Source organism: Lethenteron reissneri, chromosome 3 (assembly GCF_015708825.2).
Source record: "Lethenteron reissneri isolate LAM-NWPU_2019-01 chromosome 3, ASM1570882v1, whole genome shotgun sequence".
In the NCBI taxonomy this organism is placed as follows: Eukaryota; Metazoa; Chordata; class Hyperoartia; order Petromyzontiformes; family Petromyzontidae; genus Lethenteron; species Lethenteron reissneri.
Window position 1 is genome coordinate 11,507,155 of NC_083781.1, and position 26,750 is coordinate 11,533,904.

Here is a 26,750-nt window from a genome sequence, read left to right on the forward strand (position 1 = left end):
CTGTTGTTGTGTCCATTGTTGTGTCTATTGTTGTTGTGTCCACTGTTGTTGTGTCTGAGCGAGAGAGAGAGAGGGTGTTTTTCGAGGAGGCCCTTCTGCCAGCAGTGTTGCGATCGAGCGCTTGCAGGGCAGCACGTAGCCTCTATGTGACCAAGGTGTCCGGGCAAATCTGCGGCTGGAGCGAGTGAGCACATCGCGCTCCAAACCCACCCAGTTGAGTTCGATCCCTGACCATGGCCATCGTGAGTGGCTGGAGGGTGACAACTCAATCGGTCCTCATAATAATTCATAATAAACGTTCTTGGGTTAGATCGCGTTGTTTACAAATGTGTCGTAACCCTCCACCGGTAGGCTAAAGTCGTGAACTTTTTGTCTTTTGTCAACGTGACACTTTTTTTTACTGATTGGTCGTGTCGGGTGGTGGAGGGTTACGACACATTTATAAATAACGCGATCTAACCCAAAAACGTTGATTATGAATAATATTGGTCGCGAAAGCCTGCACGTGTTAAACTGAATTGGTCCTAGCCGCCACCCCCTCCACTACCCCCCTCCCCCACACCGATCGCCTTCACCAAGCCGAACTCACCAGGATGCAGAAGTACGCTTCAGCACCCCGTGGGGTTGGGGGGGGGGGTAAATGATTAAACTTAATTAAATTAAAGTAATCTCATACTCGGATTATCCTACTTTGAAAATGCCAAATGTGATACGTTAATTCTGATCCTGTGCGCCGTTAATTATGTAAAGCCATCGCCCGTTGATTGATGATCCAGCGCTCACCGACTCGCTCCAGTCACTCGCTCACCCACAGCCATTCAGCTTCGTGTCACTCTTCTATCGCTGCTGCTGCTACTACCACGGCTAATCTTCCCGTGAACTTCACTGCTTGATTGCTCGACCCACGGTGTGTTCGTCGGGATAAGGATTCTTCCATCTCATCTATTACTGTGTCCAACCTCGACACTGCAGGTCACAGCAGCACACTGACACACTCACTCACACACACGCACATTCACTCACCCACCTACTCACTCACACACTCACCCACCTACTCACTCACTAACCCAACCAAATCACAAATCCACTCACACACGCACATTAACTCACTCACCCACCTACTCACACATTCACTCACTCACCCACCTACTCACACATTCACTCACCCACCTACTCACACATTCACTTATTCACCCACCTACTCACACATTCATTCACTCACACACGCATATTAACTCACTCGCCCACCTACTCACACATTCACTCACTCACACACATTAACTCACCCACCTACTCACACATTCACTCACTCGCCACACTGCAGGTCACAACAACACACTGAAACAAAGACAAAGATCCCCGTATAGCCTTAACAGACGGTTGGGGCAAGTGCTGTTAGCGAGCACCTACGAAGGCCGGCACGGCACACGAGGGGGTGGGTGGTCAGCACCACGCCCGACCGCCTTTGTCTCTCTAGTGGCGACGGTTTTACCCACTGCACCAGGTAGTCATTTGAAGCTGAGTCGACCTGGGGGAGGCCCAGGACCGATTCAGATAATCGTCACAGGCGTTGGCCGTTAGCGGGAATCGAACTTGGGATGCCGGGGTTTATAGCGCAGCGCGCTAACTGCTACACTACCGCTCCCCAACACAATAATACACTCACGCACTCGCTCGCATATTAACTCACTCGCTCACCCACCTACTCACACAGTCACCCCACCCACGCACCACACTGCAGGGCACAACACTTATCTCTCTCTCTGCGTTTTCTCTCTCTCCACGTTAGAATTCCATCTCAGTCATCTCTTCTGCCGATCTCACAACAACAATAACAACAACCTTGCTCAAGTCAAGAAACGCATCAACTCCTATCCGTTGCAACCTTAAGGAGTGCTAATTGTTGCTGGCCGCTTTGGTGAGTAATTGGGTGCAGTGCTCAGCCAATGAAAACGAACGCGCAGATTTCAACTTCACAAGGGACGTCACAGACGTTGTCCGTGTCCTGGACTTGGGGATTGCGGATGATTGCGGGTGCCCGTGCATTCCTTGCCGAGATTAATTCACTCAATGCAAACGCGTGTTGATTCGTAAATATTTAAAGAAAAAGAGAAATTACACGAACGTGCATAATCAATTGAGTGCGTGCTGTTTACACACACGCGCGCATTCGTGGCCACAAATACAAAGATCCCCCGTATAGCCTTTAACAGAACGTTGGGGTAAGTGCTGTTTAGCGCGTGGCACCTATGAAGGCCGGCACAGCACACGAAGGGGTGGGTGAGTCTACGCCACGCCCGGCCGCCTTTGTCTCCCCATTAAGGCTGAGTCGACCTCGGAGAGGCCCAGAACCGGTTCAAATATTCGCCACTGATGTTGCTCCTCGTGAGTGGGACTCGATCTTGGGTCGCACGGTTCGTAGTGCAGTGCGCTAACCACCTGATGACGATTGCTTGTGTTGCGATCGAAACGTCGTGATCTATTATTTTTTTTCTACCTACGTGACTTTACCGAAAGAAACAAAGAGTATATGATATACGGGTTGGTTTTTTTCTATTCTTTTAAAGGCCACCCACATAATTTGTCGTGACATCTGTGTTGAGTGTGTTTTTTTTATTTTGTTTAAACGTGCTTGCTCGCCACTAATTACGTCCAATAGCCGTGAAGGCCAAATGAAGACTGTTACAAAATAACTCCACCGGAAAATTCGACTAGCAACGTGCCATTGTGCCGACCTGCTATTAGCCGGGTCCACGCCCAGAGCGATCAGTCGCACACACACACATTCACACACACTCACGCACTCTCACACACACTCACGCACACTCACGCACACTCACGCACACTCACACACTCACGCACACTCACACACACTCACGCACACTCACACACACTCACGCACACTCACACACACTCACAAACACTCACACACACACACACTCTCACGCCCTCTCACGCACACTCACACACACTCACGCATACTCTCACGCACTCTCACGCACACTCACACACACTCACGCACACTCACGCACACTCACACACACTCACGCACACTCACACACATTCACGCACACTCACACACACTCACACACACTCACGCACACTCACACACACTCACACATTCACACACACATCGCGCACACACTCACACACACTCACGCACACTCACGCACACTCACACACACTCACGCACACTCACACACACTCACACACACACTCACGCACACTCACGCACACTCACACACACTCACACACACTCACGCACACTCACGCACACTCACGCACACTCACGCACACACACTCACGAACACTCACACACATTCACACGCACACACACTCACGAACACTCACACACACTCACGCACACTCACACACACTCACGCACACTCACACACATTCACGCACACTCACACACACTCACACACACTCACGCACACTCACACACACTCACACACATTCACACACACATCGCGCACACACTCACACACACTCACGCACACTCACGCACACTCACACACACTCACGCACACTCACACACACTCACACACACGCACACTCACACACACTCACGCACACTCACGCACACTCACGCACACTCTCGCACACTCACACACACTCACACACACTCACACACACTCTCACACACTCACGCACACTCACGCACACTCACGCACACTCACGCACACTCACACACACTCACACACACTCACGCACACACACTCACGAACACTCACACACATTCACACGCACACACACTCACGAACACTCACACACACTCACGCACACTCACGCACACTCACACACACTCACACACACTCACACACACTCACACACAAATCGCGCAACTCTATCGCCGCCTGCAAAACAAAACCACAAAAAATGTACCCGTAAAAACAAAGTTTTTCACTATAAATCCTTTATATGCGTGGCGGCTAGAGTCCTCTCGTCTTCTGGCTTGAGATGGCTGCCACCTATGGGTCAGATGATTGTCTGCCACCATTAAGCAATTGGTAATTAAATATTTTTAAAAAATTCCCTAAACAGTGTAAAATTTTGGAAAAAAAATTTACGAAAATAAATTGTCACGCACAACGAGTCTGTGTGCAAAATGTCAGCTCGATTGGATCACGGGAAGTGTGTTAAAAAAAGGCCGAAAGATTTGCACGGTCGTAAGCAAGCAAGCATGCACGCAAGCAAGCAAGCAAGCGAACTTAATATAAAGGATTTTAAAATAACGACGGTTTTTTTGGTGGTCATCGCCCGAGCGGGTAGGTCGCTCAGCTCAAGGGTATTTGGGGGGTGGAAGCGGCCAATCGCAGCGGCCGCACAAAGTGTCGACGATCGGCGTCGCCTGCGAGTCGAGTCCAACTCGACCGTGAGCAGCAACCGATTGCAGATGCGTCCGCGAACAGTACTCTCTCTATAATGGATCCAGTTGCAAGCGACCAAAAAGTGCGCAACTGATTGCATGCAACCGGTCCACGCGCGAGCGGTTTAATCGCACGCAACCAGGCCGTGCATTTGCTCGCAACCGGTTGCAATTGCCTGCTCACGCCACCGCTACAGGGAGCTCTAGAGAGATTATCCCGCGAGGCTGGAGGGTAATTTTTGGCCTACTCTTCCAAGCGGGCCAGAGGTCTTAGAAAAGGCAGGAGGACCCACATTTTAACCCACCACTCGCGCTCTGCCGATCTTCCATCTGCGGTCTACTCATTCACACAGTTACTGCTCGGTGGACACAGGTGGGGGGGGGAGAGGAATTGAGTTGTGATTTATGACACTTTGCCCCAAATTGTCTCTATTCACGTTGTAACTGCCGCGCCTGGGGATGGAATCGAACCGTCGAACCTCTGAACGCTGAGTATCCAGGCGACCGCAACTCCGTTGGAATGAATCGCGACTCTAAAGTGAATTGGCGGTCAGAGGCAACGGCGGAGATTCTGACCCTCGATCGCGATCGACTGCGCGTGCATCAACCTCGGGAGCGGTGGCGCAGTGGTTAGCGCACTGCGCTCTAGACCCGGGCCAACCTAAGTTCGATTCCCCTGAACACGGCCCCATAGATCAGTGGCGAATCACAAATCTCGCGTATCCCTCTCGCCCCCCTTCTCCGGCCTATCCACCCCCCAATTAACTAACCCGCACTGACCGGCGTGGTGAAGTATGGTCCCAAAAAAACTAAAACAAAAAAAATCCCACGACCGACGGCACCCCACGGAACGTCGGACGAACGTTGGTCCAACGTTTACAACTGACGTGCCAGCAACGTTGGCGCAACGTTGCCGGCACGTTTGCTGGGGCCGCGTGGGGAGAAGGCCTCCATCCAGCAGGTGCTTCAACGCCGCCTCTAATTGTTTCGTAATTTTAATCTCATTTGAGAGGCAACAGCCTCCTTAATTATGGCAAACGGCTCCCACGTGCCTCTCTCTCTCTCTCTCTCCCCTCCGCGAAGACGCCCGTCGCAGCACCAGGATTCTTCAACGTGCGTTCGAGCGGTACACTATGCGCGCGTGTTGAACTTCTTTCGCGCCGTACGCAGCCAACCGCGCCAATTGGAAGGACAACAGACTCAACACACAAAAAGGCGGTTCTGAAGAAACGATTTCAAAGTGCCACAGCGCCCAGTTGCTTCCTAATAGCGGACAGGGAAGAACGTTCCAGACGGCCGCAGAAGCGCATCTGTTCGATGTTTGAGCCAAAGGCCGCTGCCGCTGCTGCTGCTGCGAGGATTACCGGAGTTGGCGTGACGATGGTTTTACGCTCCTTGACCACATCAGCGGCGCATTGTGGTTCCACATGACCAGAGCATGTGTCTTTTGTTTTGTTTGGATGTTTCACCACAAATTTGCGTGGGTCCCTGCGAAGCCGGATTCCTTGCGAAATGTTTCTATTCGGTGTTTGGACATCGTGACGCCTGTTGTATTGGTTTAGCCATGTTTGTTTGTTGTAGTACAGAGTTAGACTGATGGCCTTAATCTAAGTTGTCTTGTGGTTGTTGTTGTTGTTTGACTTGCATCCCACTGGGATTTTTGCACACAGCGTTGGTGTACGGTGCTTTTTCTGCAATATTTTGCTGTCTTTTTGAACTTAGTCACATATTCACTTTAAGATGTTTTTTGTTCATGTTTTTTTTTTTGTTGCGGTTTCACCCGATTCAAGAGCCGAATGGCTCACAGGGCTATACCTAATAGATTAACTTGTGTGTGGTTCGTTTATGTCACTTTGTGTGAGCGCGACCTCAGTAGCGCCTCTGGTGGCTGCCAGGGCGAGATGCCCGACAGAGACGTACACGACTCGATAATCTACATCTCCATATATATACAAGGCAACGTTGTGAATGTGTGTGTCTGTTCAAAATGTTTAGCGTACTTCCCGACATGCAACAAACTTGACATTTGCCATGTGGGTACTTTCCAGACTGTACACCATGCACAAATTATAAAAATTCACTTTTTGGGGGGGGGGGGGTGGGGGGGGGGAGCTCAATAATGCATTTAGTTTTAGCACGGCAAATGAGCTGTGACGTCACATCTGTCACGTGGCCCGTGCATTTGGAAGCGTAACGCATTGTAGTGTAGTGGTTAGCGCTACGCTGCGCTACGAACCCGGCGACCCGAGTTCGATTCCCGCTCACGGCCACCACCGGTGACGATTATTCCAACCGGTCCTGGGCCTCCGCTAAGTCGACTCAGCGTCGAACGAGTAACTCCTGTGGTGTGGGGAGACAAGGACGACCGGGTGTGGTGAATCCAAGTCCCGGGCGAAGCCGGGTAGTACAGCTAGTAATTATTATAATTATAATAATTATAATTGATATCAATATAATTATAATACTCGTTTCAGCTCATAACACACCGCCAGCGCGCAGAGACCGACACAGAGAGAGAACGAGGACGACTCAGAGGCACCTCGAGGATGAACCACAGACGAGAGGTAAGGCAGCAGCAGCGGCCACGAAGTGAACGGGTGCAAAATCCCCACCCCCACCCCTCCCAAGCTCTGCGGTCCTCTATATATGAAGGTGTTATCGGCCTAATAGTAAATAAGAACAATTGTTGTTGTTCTTGCGCACTATGATGAGTCCAGTCCATCACGAGTGCGCATTGTTCTTCTTCTTGGTCCTTTCGGTAAAGTCACGTAGAAGGGAAATAATAAAATGATAAAAATTAAACATAATAACATAAAAATCTGATAATTAAAATAAAACAAAATAAAATAAAATTTCTGAGAATTTTATTTCATTTTATTTTAATTTTATTATTTCCCTTCTACGTGACTTTACCGAAAGAACCAAGAAGATGAATCCCTGCAGTCACGAAGGCTTTAAATCGAAAGAGTGCGCCGCGTTGATCACACGTTGAAAGGAGGCTCTCTGAAACATCGCCGTTTTATGGTCTCTTGCAAAAACGGGCTCAGACTCGGGGCGACGGATCCCGATGCGATGGCGATGTGGGTCGTCGTGTTCCAGGTCTTCGGGCCGGAGAGCCGCGGCTCGCAGTGGTGGTGTTAGCGTGCGGGATGCGACCTGGAGCAAGCGTACGATCCCCGTACAGACGGCAAAGATGCGGGAGTCCACATTTGTTTTGCCCTACCGCCTCCTCCTATCACGGCCATACGGCTCCGTGTCGATGCCCACGCAGAATATTGGTGCGCGGTAATCCACCAACCCCTTCGCTGCTGCCTCCACACTCGCTGGATCGCAGGCCAAACCACAGTGCAGCAGCGTAGCCACCGCTTGCCGTCCGGCGGTATGAAAGATTATCCTTAAAGATGATACTCCGATGCGTTTTTTCTAAAACACGCTCCGTTCGTCCGGTTACGGCAGAGGTAGGCAACCGAAATAACAAGAGACGTTCAATTTCGATTGAAAGCTTTCGTGACTGCAGGGATTCATCTTCTTGGTTCTTTCGGTAAAGTCATCACGTAGAAGGGAAATAATAAAATAATAAAAATTAAACATGATAAAATACAATTCTCACGACGTTTCGGCCACAACGCAAGCAGCCGTCCTCAGGTGAAGAACTTTCCGACAGACCTGTTATTCACCTAAGGACGGCTGCTTGCGTTGTGGCCGAGACGTCGTGAGAATTGTATTTTATTATGTTTTATTTTTAATATTTATTATTTCCCTTCGACGTGACTTTACCGAAAAAACCAAGAAGAAGAGACGTTCATTTTCGAGTTCGGTATTAAAAAAAAAACTCAATATTTCAAGAGGTCCGCAATGCGCTGTGGTGGTGGTGGTGGTGGTGAATGCGAGACACGGCGGTGTGGTCCTTAATAAGATCACTTTCACGAAGCGGCTCCTTACTCACTCCGGGACTGCAGGTTGTCGATGCCTGGTCCAAGAGATTACTTCATTTTCAATCGCGAAGCGAGCCTGTTGCACATTTCAAGTTTCACTTTTGCCCATTATTGTCTCCTGCGCCCACCGACCCTTTGTTGATGTCTTGAATCATACCCCGCGGTTCATTCTAAATTTCCATTAAAAAAACAAAACTTAGATTCTAGAATTTACGTTTTCATAGGTGGTCACCGACACGCTTCGATTCAGGCGGAGATCAACTCCGGAGCGTGTCGGTAACCACCAAATGAACACTCAGGGATCTCTGTAACAAACAAGAAAAACGTCGAATTGATGTCAAACGCGATTAAAACCCGACCTTTGTAGCGACCTGAAAACAACCCGCCATTTCCACTTGTATCCGAGCTCTCTGAAACCAAGCTATGAATACGTAAATAAATGTTTAAGTAATAAACTAAAATATGTGTGAACGGTGGGGGCTGGAGGTTCACCATCGTCTCAGCTGCCGCGCCGCGAGATCGGATCGGCCCAACGACCTCTGGATCAGAGTCAAGGGAGCTGACCATTCCAACTCCGGCAGTAGCATCATCCCATCTTCGACTACCGACCGCCTACCCACCACTTACCCACCGACTACCCAATGCCTACCCACCGACTACCAACCACCCACAAACTGCCTGTGACAAATTGTGAAACATTACTGACGAGTACTGAGTCGAGTGTGTGGGCTTGCCAAAGTAACGTACACGTGATTTGGTCAAAGGTATTCTGACCCACGGGTACATTACAGAGGCAACGATCCATCTCCCCCTCCTCTCCCCGTGTCGCCTTCAACAGACTTAGAACAAGTGCTGTTAACGAGAACCGCCTACCTATGAAGACCTCCTCGGCACACGAGGAGGTGGGTGGCCAGTACCTCGCCCGGGCAGCACCGTGACTCACCCGTGCTAATGTTTACACACCTGTGCGGGCTCTATATTTAAGGGCTGAGTTGACCGAGGGGAATCCCAGGACCGGTTCAAATATTCGTCACCGACACGGAGCTGTGAGCTGCAATCGAACTCGGGTTTTTGCTGGGTTCGTAGCGCAGCGCGCTAACCACTACGCTACCGCTCCCCGCACTCACACGCTCAGACACAGGCCCCATGGTTCCTTGTAGACGCTTGTGGGAAAATGCCAGCACCACGCCAAGCCACCTTTGTCTCTCCAGTACTTATTTGAGGCTGAGTCGGCCTTGGAGAAGGCCAGGACCGATTCAGATAGTACCCCGTAAGTCACTGATGTTGGCCGATTTCGAAGCACCGCACGCTAACCACTACACTGCCGCCTCCCACATCAAATACAGAGACAAATATCCCCCGTACAGCCTTCACATGCTGTTGGGGCAAGAGCTGTTAGCGAGCACCTATTAATAATGTCGGTACAGCACACGAAGGGGTGGTGTGACCAGCTACACTCAGCCTCCCCGTGTCAGCTACAGCTCCTCCACACAGCTACACTCAGCCTCCCCGTGTCAGCTACAGCTCCTCCACACAGCTACACTCAGCCTCCCCGTGTCAGCTACAGCTCCTCCACACAGCTACACTCAGCCTCCCCGTGTCCCCTCAGCTACAGCTCCTCCACACAGCTACACTCAGCCTCCCCGTGTCCCCTCAGCTACAGCTCCCCCACACAGCTACACTCAGCCTCCCCGTGTCATCTACAGCCCCTCCACACAGCTACACTCAGCCTCCCCGTGTCAGCTACAGCTCCTCCACACAGCTACACTCAGCCTCCCCGTGTCCTCTCAGCTACAGCTCCTCCACACAGCTACACTCAGCCTCCCCGTGTCCTCTCAGCTACAGCTCCCCCACACAGCTACACTCAGCCCCCCCCATTCGCGTCCTGACGTCACTTAGCCCCCCCACTTGTAAAATGGTGGTGCAGTCAATGATATACATACACACACACACGCGCACGTCAAAACACGCGTGCATACACTTCGAATGCACACACCCCGCATGAGTGCATGCACACGTGCGCATCAAATGCACTACACCCGCGTATAAAGATCCCCCGGGTAGCCTGAACGGACTGTTGGGGCAAGTGCTGTTAGCGAGCACCTATGAAGACCGGCACGGCACACTAGGGTGATGGGTGACCAGCGCCACGCCCGGCCGCCTTTGTCTCCACGGCGGCCATGTGAGCACACCGCACCCGGTACTCGTTTTTAGGCTGAGTCGACCTAGGGGAGGCCCAGAACCGGTTCAGATAATCGTCACTGGCGTTGTCCGTGAGCATGAATGGGACTCGGGTCTACGGGTTCGTAGCGCAGCGCGCTAACCGCTGCACCACCGCTCCCCACACGCACTCATGTATACTTACACATCGAACGCACTACACCCACGTACAACACACGGGTACACGCGCTCATGAAACACATACAATCCAACACGTGTCGCACACAACGAATGCACCACACACAACAACTGCACATGCTGCATATACCACATACATACATCTAACGTACATACACATGCATCACACACACACACATGAGATACTGTATACTATACACACATACACAGCACATACATCACACGCATCAATTTTGCACACATTCACTCTCCACATAAACCCCACCCGCATAAAAAAACGTGCATTCACAACAAAGATCCCCCGTATAGCCTTAACAGACTGTAGGGGCAAGTGCTGTTAGCGAGCACCTATGAAGGCCGGAACGGTACACGAGGGGGTGGGTGGCCAGCACCACGCCCGACCGCCTTTGTCTCCCCAGTGGCGATGTTTGCACACCGCACCAGGTACTCATTTAAGGCTGAGTCGACCTAGGGGAGGCCCAGGACCGGTTCAGATAATCGTCACTGGTGTTAGCCGTGTGCGAGAATCGAACCCGGGTCGCCAGGTTCATAGCGCAGCGCGCTAACCGCTACACTACCGCTCCCCACCTACAACACACACACATGTTACGCAGCTAAACAAAATGCACAACACATATACACCACACGGATACCCCTAACGTACGTACACACCACTGCCACGGAACAAATACAAAGATCCCCCATATAGCCTCAACAGACTGTTGGAGAAAGTGCTCATAGCGACACACTGGGGGATGGGGGTGGCCAGAACCACGCCCGACCGCCTTTTTCTCTCCTAGTGGCAATGCTTACCGCAACAGGTACTCATTTGATGCTGAGTCGAGCTAGGGGAGGCCCAGGACCGGTGCTGATAATGGTCACAACCCGGTGTTTGTGGCCGTGAGCGGGAATCGAACCCGGGTCACCAGGTTCGTTGTACAGCGCGCTAACCGCTACACCACCGCTCCCAACAACGCACACACACCCACATTAACCGCACACAAAGACGACACACATACATATGTAGACACCACGTCCATAGACACACCCCACACACACACACAACATATACACCACATCCATATGCCCCACATCCACCTATATTCACAAATCCCATAACACTGTGTGCACGCACATATATGACTCAAATATGGACACCGCACGCACCACATACTCAAGACACCCATGTGCACCCCACATCAGCAGCAGATCTCGACCTGAAGATGCACCGCACACGCACCAGCCACACATCAAATCCACCACATGCCGTGCATTTCTTGCACACACCCCAGGCGCATATCCATGCACAGTGCGTTCACGCAACATACATCACACACGCACACGCGTGCATATGACACCACACACATAGCACACACACACACACCACACACATAGCACACAACACACACCGCACACACCGCACACACACGCACACACGCACACACATGCACACGCACGCACGCGCACACACACACGCACGCACACGCGTGCATATGACACCACACACATAGCACACACACACATAGCACACACACACACCGCACACACGCACACACGCACACACGCACGCACACACGCACGCACACACGTGCACACGCACGCGCACGCACACACGTGCACACACGCACACACGCACGCACACGCGTGGATATGACACCACACACATAGCACACACGCACACACGTGCACATACGCACACACGCACACACTCGGCGTAACGCATGCATCGTTACAGAGCCAATCCCATACCTTGTACAGCTGCAGCAGCAGCAGCAGGCGACACTGCTGCTGCTGCTGCTGCTGGCAGCACGAGCAACGGAGTGGCGAGCTTGCGCGGTGGGTCGGTGGCTAACGCGGTAGGTAGGTGAGTAACGCGGTGGGTAGGTGGGTAACGCGGTGGGTAGGTGGGTAACCACGGTAGGTAGGTGGGTAACCACGGTAGGTAGGTGGGTAACCACGTCGGGTAGGTGGCTAACCGCGGCGTAATTAACAAGGAGGAGGAGGCGGCGCTGAGTCGCGACTCGAGCGAGGCGCTGGCGTTGAACTGACGCGCAGTCGCCGTCGTGAATCAGCGCCGCGTCTCTCCCTGTGTGCGCGTGTGTGTGTTCCACTCGTACGGGGAGCGGTGGCGCTGTGATGAACGCGCCGCGTCTCTCCCTGTGTGTGTGCGCGTGTGTGTGTTCCACTCGTACGGGGAGCGGTGGCGCTGTGATGAACGCGCCGCGTCTCTCCCTGTGTGTGTGCGCGCGTTTGTTCCACTCGTACGGGGAGCGGTGGCGCTGTGATGAACGCGCCGCGTCTCTCCCTGTGTGCGCGCGCGTTTGTTCCACTCGTACGGGGAGCGGTGGCGCTGTGATGAACGCGCCGCGTCTCTCCCTGTGTGTGCGCGTGTGTGTGTTCCACTCGTACGGGGAGCGGTGGCGCTGTGATGAGCGCGCTGCGCTGTGAACAACAGGCACCCACCCCACCCCCTTCCCCACAACCACCCTCCACGGACAGCCGATGACCGATCACGACCGATACCTGTGGTTGGATATTTGACGAAGCCTCCCCTAGGTCGACTCATCCTTAACAAACAATCAAAAACGAATACCCGGTGCGGTGTTGTAACACAACAGCGCTGGGAAGACAAAGGCGGTCGGGCGTGGTGCTGGCCACCTCAAGCGCCTCCTTTGCCCTGCTGTCCATGAAAGGTTCATAGGTGTTCGCGAACGGCACTTGCCCCTACATTCTGCTAAGCCTATACGGGGGATGTTTGTCTTTGTATAGGTCGTGAGGAGCTGTAGCGTGAGTGGTTAGAGCGGCTTGGCACATTGCACTACCAACCAAAGCGACCCCAGTTCGAATCCGGTTCACGGCAAACATCACTGACGCAATATCTGAATCGGTCCCGGGGCCTCGCCTAGGTCAACTCAGCCTTAAATGAGTACCCAGTGCCGTGTGTAAAAAACATCGGCACTGGGGAGACAAAGGCGGCCGGGTGTGGTGCTGGCGCTTTCCCCAACAGTCTACAAGGCTAGATTGGGGCATCCACGTATTTGTCCTCATATGTGAGTGTGCATGTGTCTGACCGTGTGAGTGCGTGGAGCGGTAGCGTAGTGGTTAGCGCGCTGCGCCACGGACCCGCCAAAAACCCGAGTTGGATTGCCGCTCATAGCTCCATGTCGGTGACGAATATTTGAACCGGTCCTGGGATTCCCCTAGGTCAACTCAGCCTTAAATATAGAGCCCGCTCAGGTGTGTAAACATTAGCACGAGTGAATCAGAGGCTTTTGCTATTGTTTCTGGCCACCCACCCCATCGTGTGCCGTGCCGGCCTTCGTAGGTGCTCGCAAACAGCACTTGCCCCAACAGTCTGTTAAAGGCTACACGGGGGATCTTTGTGTGTGTGTGTGTGGAGCGGTGGCGCAGTGGTTAGCGCGCTGCGTTGCGAATCGCTCACGGTCAACAACCAGCGACGATTATCTGAGCCGGTCTTGGGCCTCGCCTAGGTCGACTCAGCCTCAAACGAATACCTGGCGCGGTGTGTAGTAAACATCACCACTGGGGAGACAAAGACGGCCGGGCGTGGTGCTGGCCACCCACCCCCTCTTGCGCTGCGCCGTCTTTCACAGGTGCGATACGGGGTGATCTTGGGTTTGTCTGCGTCTACTCGCGAAAGGCCGCGTGTCCCCTTGTCTGTGTGATCTCAAGTCGCGTCTCTGTTTGTGTCCGAGGTGCTCGCTAACTGCACTTGCCCTCCCCCCCACCAACGAGCAATGAAGGCTATACGGGGGACATTTGTCTTTGTGTGTTGTTTGTTTGTTTGTTTGTTTTTCCGCGTGTCCTCACTCGCCTTCGCGTGCGTCCGCCTCGCGTCGTGTTTGTTGCGCGTGCGTCTGTCTACAGCATTAATCCCCCTGTCCGTCTCACGTCTCTGTCTGTCTGTCTCACGGCGTCTCTCTCTGTGTGTCTCTCTCTCTGTGTCTGTCTGTCTCACGGTGTCTCTCTCTCTGTGTCTGTCTGTCTGAGGACGTCTCTCTCTCTGTGTGTCTGTCTGTCTGTATCACGGCGTGTGTCTGTCTCTCTGTGTCTGTCTCTCGCTCTCTGTGTCTCTCTCTCTCTCTGTCTGTCTCACGGTGTCTCTCTCTCTGTGTCTGTCTGTCTCACGGCGTCTCTCTCTCTCTCTCTCTGTCTCTCTCTCTCTCTGTCTGTCTGTCTCACGGCGTCTCTCTCTGTGTCTGTCTGTCTCACGGCGTGTCTCTCTCTCTGTGTGTCTCTGTGTGTGTGTCTGTCTGAGGGCGTATCTCTCTCTCTCTGTGTCTGTCTGTCTGTCTCACGGCGTGTGTCTGTCTCTCTGTGTCTGTCTCTCTCTCTGTGTGTGTCTCTCTCTCTGTCTGTTTGTCTCACGGCGTCTCTCTCTGTGTCTGTCTGTCTGAGGGCGTATCTCTCTCTCTGTGTCTCTGTGTGTGTGTCTGTCTGTCTGACGGTGTCTCTCTCTCTGTGTGTCTGTCTATCTGACGGTGTCTCTCTCTCTCTGTGTCTGTCTCACGGCGTCTCTCTCTGTGTCTGTGTGACGGTCTCTCTCTCTCTCTCTCTGTGTGTCTGTCTGTCTGAGGGCGTCTCTCTCTTTGTGTCTCTCTGTGTGTCTGTTTGTCTGTCTCACGGCGTGTCTCTCTCTCTGTGTCTCTCTCTCTGTGTCTGTCTGCCTCACGGCGTCTCTCTGTGTGTGTCTCTCTGTGTGTCTGTCTGCCTGTCTGAGGGCGTGTCTCTCTCTCTCTCTGTCTCACGGCGTCTCTCTCTCTCTCTGTGTCTGTCTGGATGTCCATCTGCGTGTCTGCCCTCTCGTCTGCCTCTCTCGCCCCGCGTGTGGATGTGCGTGCGGGGAGCGGCAGTGTCGTGGTCAGCGCGCTGCGCTACGACACCCGGCGACGCGAGTTCGATTCTCAAACCAGCCCTGGGCCTCCCCTCGGTCGACTCGGCCTCAAATGAGTATCTTAGTGCGATGTATGAACATCGCCACTGGGGAGACAAAGGCGTCCGGGCGTGGTGCTGGCCACCCACCACCTCGTGTGCCGTGCCGGCCTTCACAGATGCTCGCTAACAGCACTTGCCCCGACAGTCTGTTAAAGGCTACACGGGGGATCTTTGTAGTTGTGTATGTGTTTGTTCACCCTGTCCGTGTGTGTATGTCTCAGTGTGTGTGTGTCAGGGTGTGTGTGTGTCTATATCTCCGTGTGTGTGTGTCCGTGTGTATGTGTGTCTCAGGGTGTGTGTGTGTCAGGGTGTGTTTGTCTCAGGGTGTGTGTGTGTCAGGGTGTGTGTGTGTGTCTCAGGGTGTGTGTGTGTCTCAGGGTGTGTGTCTCAGGGTGTGTGTGTGTCTCAGAGTGTGTGTATGTGTTAGGGTGTGTGTGTGTCAGGGTGTGTGTGTCTCATGGTGTGTGTGTGTGTCAGGGTGTGTATGTGTGTGTGTCAGGGTGTGTGTCAGTGTGTCAGTGTGTGTGTGTGTTAGGGTATGTGTCAGTGTGTGTGTGTGTCAGCGTGTGTGTGTCAGTGTGTGTGTCAGTGTGTGTGTGTGTGTCCGTGTGTGTGTGTGTCAGTGTGTGTGCGTGTTAGGGGGTGTATCATGGTGTGTGTGCCAGGGTGTGTGTGTGTCAGTGTGTATGTGTGTATGTATGTGTGTCAGTGTGTGTATCATGATGTGTGTCTCAGGGTGTGTGTGTGTGTCTCTGTGTGTGTATGTACTGGTGCTGGCCACCCACCCCCTCGTGTACCGTTCCGGCCTTCATAGGTGCTCGCTAACAGCACTTGCCCCTACAGTCTGTTCAGGCTATATGGGGGATCTTTGTTTTGTATGTATCAGGGTGTGTGTGTGTGTGTCTATATCTCCGTGTGTGTGTCTCAGGGTGTGTGTGTGTCAGTGTGTGTGTGTGTCAGTGTGTGTGTGTGTGTCAGGGTGTGTGTGTGTCAGGGTGTGTGTGTATGTATCAGGGTGTGTGTGTGTGTCTATATCTCCGTGTGTGTGTGTGTGTGTCTCAGGGTGTGTGTGTCTCAGGGTGTGTGTGTGTGTCAGGGTGTGTGTGTGTGTGTCTATACCTCCGTGTGTGTGTGTCTCAGGGTGGGTGTGTCTCAGGGTGTGTGTGTGTCAGGGTGTGTGTGTATGTCTCAGGGTGTGTGTGTGTGTCTATATCTCCGTGTGTGTGTGTGTGTCTCAGGGTGTGTTCCCACTCACGTGCGCCGCTCCCGTCTCACGTCTCCGCAGTCGCGATTGTCTCTCGGTGACGAATGTGGAAGAGTGGAGCGGCAATGGCCAGAGAGGAGGGCAGAGAGGGAGAGAGAACAGCAGGGGGAGGGAGAGGGGGTAGAGGGGGAGAGAGAGGGGAGAGAGGGTAGAGGGGGGAGGAGAGGGGAGGGGGAGAGGGGGAGAGGGAGAGAGGGAGAGAGAGGGGAGTGAGAGGGGAGGGGGGAGAGGGGGGAGAGGGTAGAGGGGGAGAGAGAGGGGAGAGAGAGGGGAGGGGGGAGAAGGGAGAGGGGGGGAATAACGGAGAGGGATGGGGGGAAAGGGAGGGAGGGAGGTGATTGGTGGGGAGAGGGGGAACATTGGGGATAGAGGGAATGGCGTGAATTGGAGAACGGTGAGGATAGGTGAGTGGTGAGGATGGGTGAGTGGTGAGGATGGGGGAGTAGTGAGGGTGGGTGAGTGGTGAGGATGGGTGAGTGGTGAGGATGGGAGAGTGGTGAGGATGGGGGAGTGGTGAGGATGGGTGAGTGGTGAGGATGGGTGAGTGGTGAAGATGGGTGAGTGGTGAGGATGGGGGAGTGGTGAGGATGGGTGAGTGGTGAAGATGGGTGAGTGGTGAGGGTGGGTGAGTGGTGAGGATGGGTGAGTGGTGAGGATGGGGAGTGGTGAGGATGGGTGAGTGGTGAGGATGGGTGAGTGGTGAGGATGGGTGAGTGGTGAGGATGGGGGAGTGGTGAGGATGGGGGAGTGGTGAGGATGGGGAGTGGTGAGGATGGGTGAGTGGTGAGGATGGGTGAGTGGTGAGGATGGGTGAGTGGTGAGGATGGGGGATTGGTGAGGATGGGTGAGTGGTGAGGATGGGTGAGTGGTGAAGATGGGTGAGTGGTGAGGATGGGGGAGTGGTGAGGATGGGTGAGTGGTGAAGATGGGTGAGTGGTGAGGGTGGGTGAGTGGTGAGGATGGGTGAGTGGTGAGGATGGGGAGTGTGGAGGATGGGTGAGTGGTGAGGATGGGTGAGTGGTGAGGATGGGTGAGTGGTGAGGATGGGGGAGTGGTGAGGATGGGGGAGTGGTGAGGATGGGGGAGTGGTGAGGATGGGTGAGTGGTGAGGATGGGTGAGTGGTGAGGATGGGTGAGTGGTGAGGATGGGGGATTGGTGAGGATGGGTGAGTGGTGAGGATGGGTGAGTGGTGAGGATGGGTGAGTGGCGAGGGTGGGGGAGTGGTGAGGATGGGTGAGTGGTGAGGATGGGTGAGTAGTGAGGATGGGTGAGTGGTGAGGATGGGGTAGTGGTGAGGATGAGAGAGTGGAGAGGATGGGTGAGTGGTGAGGATGGGTGAGTGGTGAGGATGGGTGAGTGGTGAGGGTGGGTGAGTGGTGAGGATGGGGGAGTGGTGAGGATGGGGGCGTGGTGCTGGCCACCCACCCACTCGTGTGGCTGTACCGGCCTTCATAAGTGCCACTCGCTAACAGCACTTGCCCCAACAGTCTGTTTACAGGCTATACAGGGGATCTTTGTCTTTGTAGGGTTGTGGACAGGGTGGGGTTTGGGGGGGGGGGGGCTACTTGGGTTGCCTTTCTCCGCCCGAACGAGTTAAGGAGGCGCCTAGGGAGGGGCCCAGCAAAACAGATGGGTCCTGAGGATGGGTGGGGGGGCACACCCTCCACCCCCCCCCCTCCGCACCCCCCCCCCCCTCCGCACCCCCCCCCCCTCCGCACCCCCCCCCTCCGCACCCCTTATCCTCTCTATGCCCCCCACCTCCCACTCCTTACCTACCCTGGGGCTCACATAGCCACTTCAGCCACACACACACACAGAGAGCGAGAGATAGAGCCAGGGTGGATGGGTGAGTGAGTGCGTGGGTGGGTGGGTGAGTGAGTGAGTGGGTGAGTGAGTGGGGGTGGGTGAGTGAGTGAGTGAGTGGGTGGGTGGGTGGGTGAGTGAGTGAGTGGGTGAGTGGGTGGGTGGGTGAGTGGGTGGGTGAGTGGGTGGGTGGGTGAGTAGGTGGGTGGGTGAGTGTGTGGGTGAGTGGGTGGGTGGGTGAGTGGGTGGGTGGGTGAGTGAGTGGGTGGGTGAGTGGGTGAGTGGGTGAGTGAGTGAGTGGGTGGGTGAGTGGGTGAGTGAGTGAGTGAGTGGGTGAGTGCGTGGGTGGGTGAGTGGATGAGTGGGTGGTTGGGTGAGTGAGTTCGTGAGTGGGTGAGTGAGTGGGTGAGTGGATGGGTGAGTGGGTGGGTGGGTGAGTGGGTGTGTGGGTGGGTGAGTGGGTGTGTGGGTGAGTGAGTGAGTGGGTGAGTGGGTGGGTGAGTGAGTGGGTGAGTGGGTGGGTGAGTGGGTGTGTGGGTGGGTGGGTGGGTGGGTGTGTGGGTGAGTGGATGGGTGAGTGGGTGAGTGGCTGGTTGGGTGAGTGGGTGAGTGGGTGTGTGGGTGGGTGGGTGAGTGGGTGTGTGGGTATGTGATTGGGTGGGTGGGTGAGTGGGTGGGTGGGTGGATGAGTGAGTAAGTGGGTGAGTGGGTGAGTGGGTGAGTGAGTGAGAGGGTTGGTGAGTGGGTGAGTGAGTGGATGAGTGGGTGAGTGAGTGGGTGAGTGAGTGAGTGGGTAAGTGGGTGGATGGGTGAGTGAGTGGGTAGGTGGGTGGGTGAGTGGGTGGTTGATTGGGTGAGTGGGTGAGTGAGTGGGTGAGTGGGTGGGTGAGTGGGTGAGTGGGTGAGTGAGTGGGTGAGTGGGTGAGTGAGTGGGTGAGTGAGTGGGTGAGTGGGTGGATGGGTGAATGAGTGGGTAGGTGGGTGGGTGAGTGGGTGATTTGGTGAATGGGTGAGTGAGTGGGTGAGCGAGTGGGTGAGTGGGTGGGTGAGTGGGTGGGTGAGTGGGTGGGTGAGTGAGTGGGTTGGTGGGTGGGTGGGTGGGTGAGTGGGTGGATGAGTGAGTGAGTGGGTGAGTGAGTGGGTGAGTGGATGGGTGAGTGGGTGGGTGGGTGAGTGGGTGAGCGGGTAGCTGAGTGGGTGAGTGAGTGGGTGAGTGGGTGGGTGGATGAGTGGGTGAGTGGGTGGGTGGGTGGGTGGGTGAGTGAGTGGGTGAGTGGGTGGGTGAGTGGGTGAGTGGGTGGGTGAGTGGGTTTGGTGGATGAGTAGGTGAATGGGTGAGCGGGTGGGTGAGTGAGTGGGTGAGTGGGTGAGTGGGTGGGTGGATGAGTGAGTGGGTGGGTGAGTGGGTGAGTGGTTGGGTGCCACTGGTGCCGCTGCTGCTGCAATACAGCACGCGTGACGGCGCCCCTCCTGGCTCTCCATGAAAAGAAGAAGAAGAAGAATATCTTTGTCGCTCATCGGATTCCTCCTGCAGTCTAAATATTTATTTTAAAACTCCGCTAACCGATGAACACAGCAACACCGTATGCATACATAAAGAGTTCAGCTGCAAAACACAAAGCTCCCCCCCCCTTCCTATAGCCTGCACGTACGATTGCTGGAGGGCGGTCAAATGTTGTCCGCGAGCATTATACAGCGCGAGGCAACGCGGAAAATGAAGGGTGGTGGTGGTGGTAGTGGTGGTTGTGGTGGTGGTGGTGGTTGGTTGGTGGTTGTGGTGGTGGTGGCCACAGAAACCCACGTCTGTCCGCCTTTGTCTCTGCGGCGTTGACGTGCAAGCGACGCGCCAGGGGGGCTCATTTAAAGGGGGGCCTGAGTCGACCGAAGCGAGGCCCCCCCACGGACTGATTCGATGATCAGTCGGAACCCGCCGGTGTCAGCCCTGGCCGGGGGAGGGGGGCGAGGGGGGCGAGGGGGGGGGCGGGGGGGGAGATCCCGCTGAACAAGACGCCAAAGTTATGCAGCGCACCAAAGCAAACACACCGCCAAAAATGTGTGTTGATCGGTTACCGGTTAAACCCGGTTGACCGTTTTCGGTTCGCGGCAAGCCGAGGACCGGTAACCGTTCGCAGTGGCAATTTTTTATTTTATGAAACTCGCGCCCCACGTTTCAGCTGCCACGCCGGGCGATCGAATCGAAGTGGCGAGCCCCGGGACGTGACACCTCTGGGGTGTGCCCACCACCATCACCGCACGGGTGGCTAGGAGATGTTAACTACCTCGCCTGGTATACAGGAGGTCGTGGGTTCGATCCCGACCCCTGACGCCTGCTGCTGTATATTTGGAGTTTGCGTGTCTCTCTCTATCATCATCATCATCACGTTGGCTAGGAGATGTTAACTCCCTCGCCTGGTGTGCAGGAGGTCGTGGGTTCGATCCCGACCCCTGACGCCTGCTGCTGCTGTATAATTTTGAGTTTGCGTGTCTCTATCTCATCATCATCATCACGGTGGCTAGGAGATGTTAATTCCCTCACCTGGTGTGCAGGAGGTCGTGGGTTCGATCCCGACTCCTGACGCCTGCTGCTGTATTATTTGGAGTTTGCGTGTCTCTCTCTATCATCATCATCATCATCACGGTGGCTAGGAGATGTTAACTACCTCGCCTGGTGTGCAGGAGGTCGTGGGTTCGATCCCGACCCCTGACGCCTGCTGCTGTATTATTTGCAGTCTGCGTGTCTCTCTCTCTCTCTCCCCGTGGTCGCGTGGATTTTTCTCCGGGTCCTCCGGGTTTTTCTCCCTCCACATGGAGAAACAACATCACCACGTGCTGTAGAGTATTTGACTGCCATAAATGTCCACGTGATAAGCCACTTCGTTTAACTATCGTTTGTGGCCAGGTCGCTTCTGAAAAAGAAAAATCAAATCGTTTTTTAGCAGATCAGCTGCGCGGTAGGTTCCCAATGTCAATGACATGTGCCCAAGTTCTCTGTCTCGTCACAACGTAGTTCAGCAGATGTTCTTGCTCGGACAATGCCGTGCATCGATGCACCGATGCATGAACACCGTGTTGGTGGTTACAAGCTAATGTTGCTGCACAGCCGTCTAGAAGCCTCCTGCCGTTGTTTTTTTTTACTGATCTGGCCCATGCCTTCCAATTGCATCTACCCAAGTGTTCGCGCCATGACCCATTCGGGCATTAAAGCCACCCAGCAGGACGACTCTATCAGGAGGGGGCCCTGTAGCCAGCACCTAGGACAGGAGGTTGTGGAAGGCATCTGACTCATCAGCCTTGTCTGTGTGCCTGCAACAATGTTCACCTTCGTTAGCCGCCACCACCAGCAGCAGACGTGGGCAGGTGACCCCAGAGTCGCCTGCGACTCACATCTTCCCAATCCTCATCTCCACGACCCCAGACGTTTGACAGAGTCCTGCCCCGGAGCCAGAGACATTCCAACTGACCTCCTGTATTCCACAGAGGTCAGAGAGAGGAATGGCTGGCAGCCTTTCCTCTCCAACTGACGTGTGTTCTGGCATTCCACGGCGCCTCTTGTTTCTGGAGGAACGTCGAAGGGAGGGAGGGAGGCCAGGTGGGGGGGGGGGGTGCTGGTGGAATGGTCAGTCTCATGTACGTTGAACTTTTTTTGCACCGTACGTAACCAACCGTGCTCATCGGTGGTGGGGGAGAAAGGACAGCAAACTAAACACCAAACAGGGCTTCTTGTGCAGAAGACGCTATGACACAGGGCTTCATTTGACATTTTCTTCGTGTGTTCTATGGGGAGCGGTGGTGTAGCGGTTAGCGCGCTGCGCTACGAACCTGGCGACCCGAGTTTGATTCCCGATCACGGCCAACACCGGTGACGATTATCTGAACCGGTCCTGGATCTCCCCTAGGTCGACTCAGCCTCAAATGAGTACCTGGTGCGATGTTTACACATCCGGGCATGGCGTTGGCCACCCACCCCCTCGTGTGCCGTGCCGGCCTTCATCGGTATTAGCTAACAGCACTTGCCCCAACAGTCTGTTACAGGCTACACGGGGTATCTTTTTCTTTGTCTTTTGTTCTCTAGGTTATTATTTTAGAGGTGGAGGAGGGTTACCAGCCCCATCGCCTTAGCCACGAGGGTAAGAGCTAATTAGCATCAGCCTGTCAGCCCAACAGCCTTGCCCACAATGGCATTTGCTCACAACACGCGGCTGTGGTAGCAGCATCTGACAGCATCCACGAGGGGGGTGGCGGCGGGGGTGGGGGGGGGGAGTTATTTGCCAGACTAAGACAAAGATCGCCCGTATAGCCTCTCAAAGACTGTCGGGGCAAGTGTTGTTTGCGAATCGCACCTACAGAGAGCGACAACGGAGTGTTTGCTCGGCCGTTGAATGTTCACACGCCGCCGCACAGGGTAGGACGCTCATTTAAGGCTGAGTCGACCGAGGGGAGAGGCCCAGGACCGGTGCAGAGGTAATCGTCACAGGTGTCGTTGGACGTGGGGGGGGGGGGGAATCGAACCCGGTTCGCGGGATTCGTAGCGCATTGCGCTAACCGCTTCACCACCGCTCCCCGCTGTCGAGACTATAACAAAGACAAAGACCCCCCGTATAGACTGAACAGACTGTTGGGGCAAGTGTTGTTAGCGTGCACCTGTGAAGGCGACACACGAGTAGGTGGGTGGCCAGCACCACGCCCGCCCGGCCGCCTTTGTCTCCCCAAGTGCTGATATTTACACACCACACCAGGCTGAGTCGACCTAGGGGAGGCTCAGGACCGGTTCAGATAATCGTCACCGGTGTTGGCCGTGAGCGGGAATCGAACCCGGGTCGCCAGGTTCATAGCGCAGCGCGCTCACCGCTACACTGCCAGACTATACATACATACATTGACACACACACACAAACACGCTCCAACTATGAATCCCGCTCACCCTAGACATGTTGTTAGGGAAAGTTGGGTTAGTGAGCACCCATTAGGACCGTCACAGCCCCCTAAGGCTTGACGAGCCTTCGGTCCGTCTTTGTCTCCCTATATTCGTGCCGAATCTGGGCAGAGGGTAGGCGGGAGGGGTGCCCAGTCTGTGCTCAGATATTGCTCGGAAACCGGTGCTGGTTGACCCTTGGCCGGGAATCGAAGCGCCTTTGCTGCCGTTCATCCCGCAGTGCGCTAACCGCTGCGCCACCGCTCCTCCGTCAAGCGCAATTAGCGAGCACTCGCTCCCGGGATTCCGTCTGGGGCAGCTTTGGCCAATCTGCTACGCCGGGTGCTGATGTACTACTTGCATTATTTTAGGCCCAGTCGACCTGTAGGGAGGTCCGCGCCAGGCCGCAGACACCCAATTACCACCACGGTTATCCGCGTAGCTGGGAGCGCCTTGGGAATTCTGTTCGCTTGGATCTCGCTCTTCCCACATCCCACTGCTTCTCTAGACTACGCCTGCACTCCTGTGTGTATGTGCCTCTCTCTATATATATCGTCTCACAGGCCCGTAATGGAAATGTGCTGTTAGCGAGCACCTATTAAGGGTCGGGGAGCTCAGAATAGATACCGTGATCGTTTGCCACTGATGCTGTTCGCAAGTTACATCATCGGTTACTGATATTGACGAGGTTTGTGTGTTTTTTTTGCATTGCTGTTCATCGCGTGACGTATGTATGTCGAATTTCTTTCGCACCGTACGTAGCCAACTGCGCTAACCGGTGGTGCGGGGAAAGACAACACACTAAACACAAAAAAGCAGTTCTAAAGAAATTCGCTTTCGATCAGGATTTTCGTCTAGATGACGAAAAACAACCGGTAAAAAAAACCGGTTCGTGGTTTGCGGCATGCATCGTTGCCGATGGCAAATAAACACTTGAACGTAATTTTGTTGTTTCATTTAAAGTGAGAAACAAGGGCAAATCTCCCACGTGGCGGGCGGCTTGGGCCGCTGTGCCGTTTATGAACTCGCGCGTGCCAAATGGGTCCGTTCATTGCCGACGTAGCACTGAGTTCGATTCATGATCGATTCCTGACTTTTGCAACCCGGTATTCGATTATGAGAACAGTTGTCCGTTTATGTCTTCGAACAACTCACATCGAGTAGAATTAATTCGTTGATGCCCCTGCTATTGCTGGTGCTCAAGCAAAATCAGCAACAACAACAACACTGCAACACATTTGCCAATAACACCGTAGCCTTAACATAAATATATATAATAGGCGACGTTTCGGACAATGGTCCTTCTCCATAGTACAGAGGGATAGAGTGGTTCGCAAACGTTAGAAAATGCACTTCACATCACGGGGCCTGATGAGAATTGCATTTTAATATTTTTCAAAATTACATTGGCATTTGAATAGTTACCTACGAGCAGATATTGAGTAACTGGCGAACCCTTAAACAAAAATCAACAACGATTTGCATTAAAAGTAAAATCGTAATATTTTCTGACCTCCTCTGAGTTCATGATTTTTGGCAGCACAAACACTGGCGCTGTCCACGGCACTGCCCGCCCACGATGCTGCTGTCCATGGTCCTGAAATCATATCCACATCCTGCACAGGTTTACCTCGCCTTATGCCAGAAGTGGGCAACCTTTTTTTCTGCCAAGGGCCATTTGGATATTTATATAACATCGTTCGCGGGCCATACAAAATTATCAACTTGAAAAAATTAGCCCGTTATATTCGGTCAAACATTTAATTAACGCACCCCTAATGTGATGGCTGCAACTGCTTATCTTTGGCGAGGCGTGTGTGATGTTAGCTGGTATTGATGATGTTGCTGCTACTCGCAACTGCTTTTCCAGGTTTGCTCCTAGATTTATTGAATTTCGAGTCCCGCCTGCAGTTGCCTTGGCAGGGCCACACCAAAATGATTTCGCGGGCCTCATACGGCCCGCGGGCCGGACGTTCCCCACCCACCCCTGTCTTTTGCGGTAGATGCGTTCCAAAAAAAGGGCGCACACATCGATACCTCGCGAGGCAGCTGCCTACCGAGTAGCGCACACAGTCCACACACACAGTACACCCACAGTGTTGTACCCCTGTGTGCATCTCTGTACACGTACCTGTGTGTATGTATATCTGTATATGTATATTTGTGTATGTATCTCTGTATGTATCTCCCAGTACACGCACAGTACACAAACGATGTTGTTCCACGTCCGACCGCATAGCAAGCAGCATGTTGAGTGAATTCAAACCGCATATCGCGAATTTTGTGTAGAAATAGGTTCGCCGCGTAAACGCGAAATCGCAAAAACCCAAACTTGCACAACGCGAGGGATGCCTGTATATGCAATATAAATAATTTTACTCATGGCAAACCGCGGGGAGCGAGTTGGAACAGATGGAGAACAGTCCGTGCCTTGCAGAGCCAGGCAAGGCTCTGGCACCTGGACACCCACGGTGATAAGGGAGTTTCGCAACGGCACGTGCGCCTGATCCCCTAACCCTCGCTGCCTCCACACTCAACTAAACAATGGTTTATTTTACCAGCTAAGGCCCACTGAGCTATCTAGGTATATTTTTTTTTCCCAGAAGCGACCTGGTTATCACAAATGATAGCTCAACGAAGTGGCTTATCGCGTGGACATTTATAGCAGCCAAAATACTCTCTAAACGCGTGTTGTTGTTTTTTTTGTCTAAATGTGGAGTGAAAAAACCGGAAGACCTGGAGAAAAATCCACGCGACCACGGGGAGAACACGCAAACTCAAAATATGCAGCAGGCGCCAGGGCCTCAGCATCGAACACAGGCCCTCCTGCACACCAGGCGAGGGAGTTAACATCTCCTAGCCAACGTGATGATGATAGAGAGAGACACGCAAACTCCAAATATACAGCAGCAGGCATCAGGGTCGGGATCGAACCTACGACCTCCTGCGCACCAGGCGAGATAGTTAACATCTCGCCACCGCGGAGACGACACAGTGCTGGCTGCACAGGCCACGTGCACATCAACCACAACCACCACCACTGCTCAGCTACCTGCACGGCAGTAATTGACTCCTAATTGGCGATCTCAGTCAAAGCTTACAATTGTTTCTCACGCTGTGTAATTATTGTCTTTAAACACATTGGTGGGGTT

General features: G+C 53.8%; 1 protein-coding gene across 2 annotated transcripts in view; it reads right to left on the reverse strand.

The window, feature by feature from the left end:
- LOC133346104 (mucin-19-like) overlaps window positions 1-26,750 on the reverse strand; it is a 103,247-nt gene that overhangs the window by 60,959 nt on the left and 15,538 nt on the right. Inside the window, exon 1 of one of the 2 annotated variants that reach the window (XM_061557508.1) lies at window positions 16,874-16,924. The exons of the other annotated variant lie outside the window; for it this stretch is intronic. The gene's annotated coding sequence lies outside the window, so the exon portion shown is untranslated. Of the gene's footprint in view, window positions 1-16,873; window positions 16,925-26,750 lie in introns of those variants that run through there. 2 annotated transcript variants of the gene reach the window in all.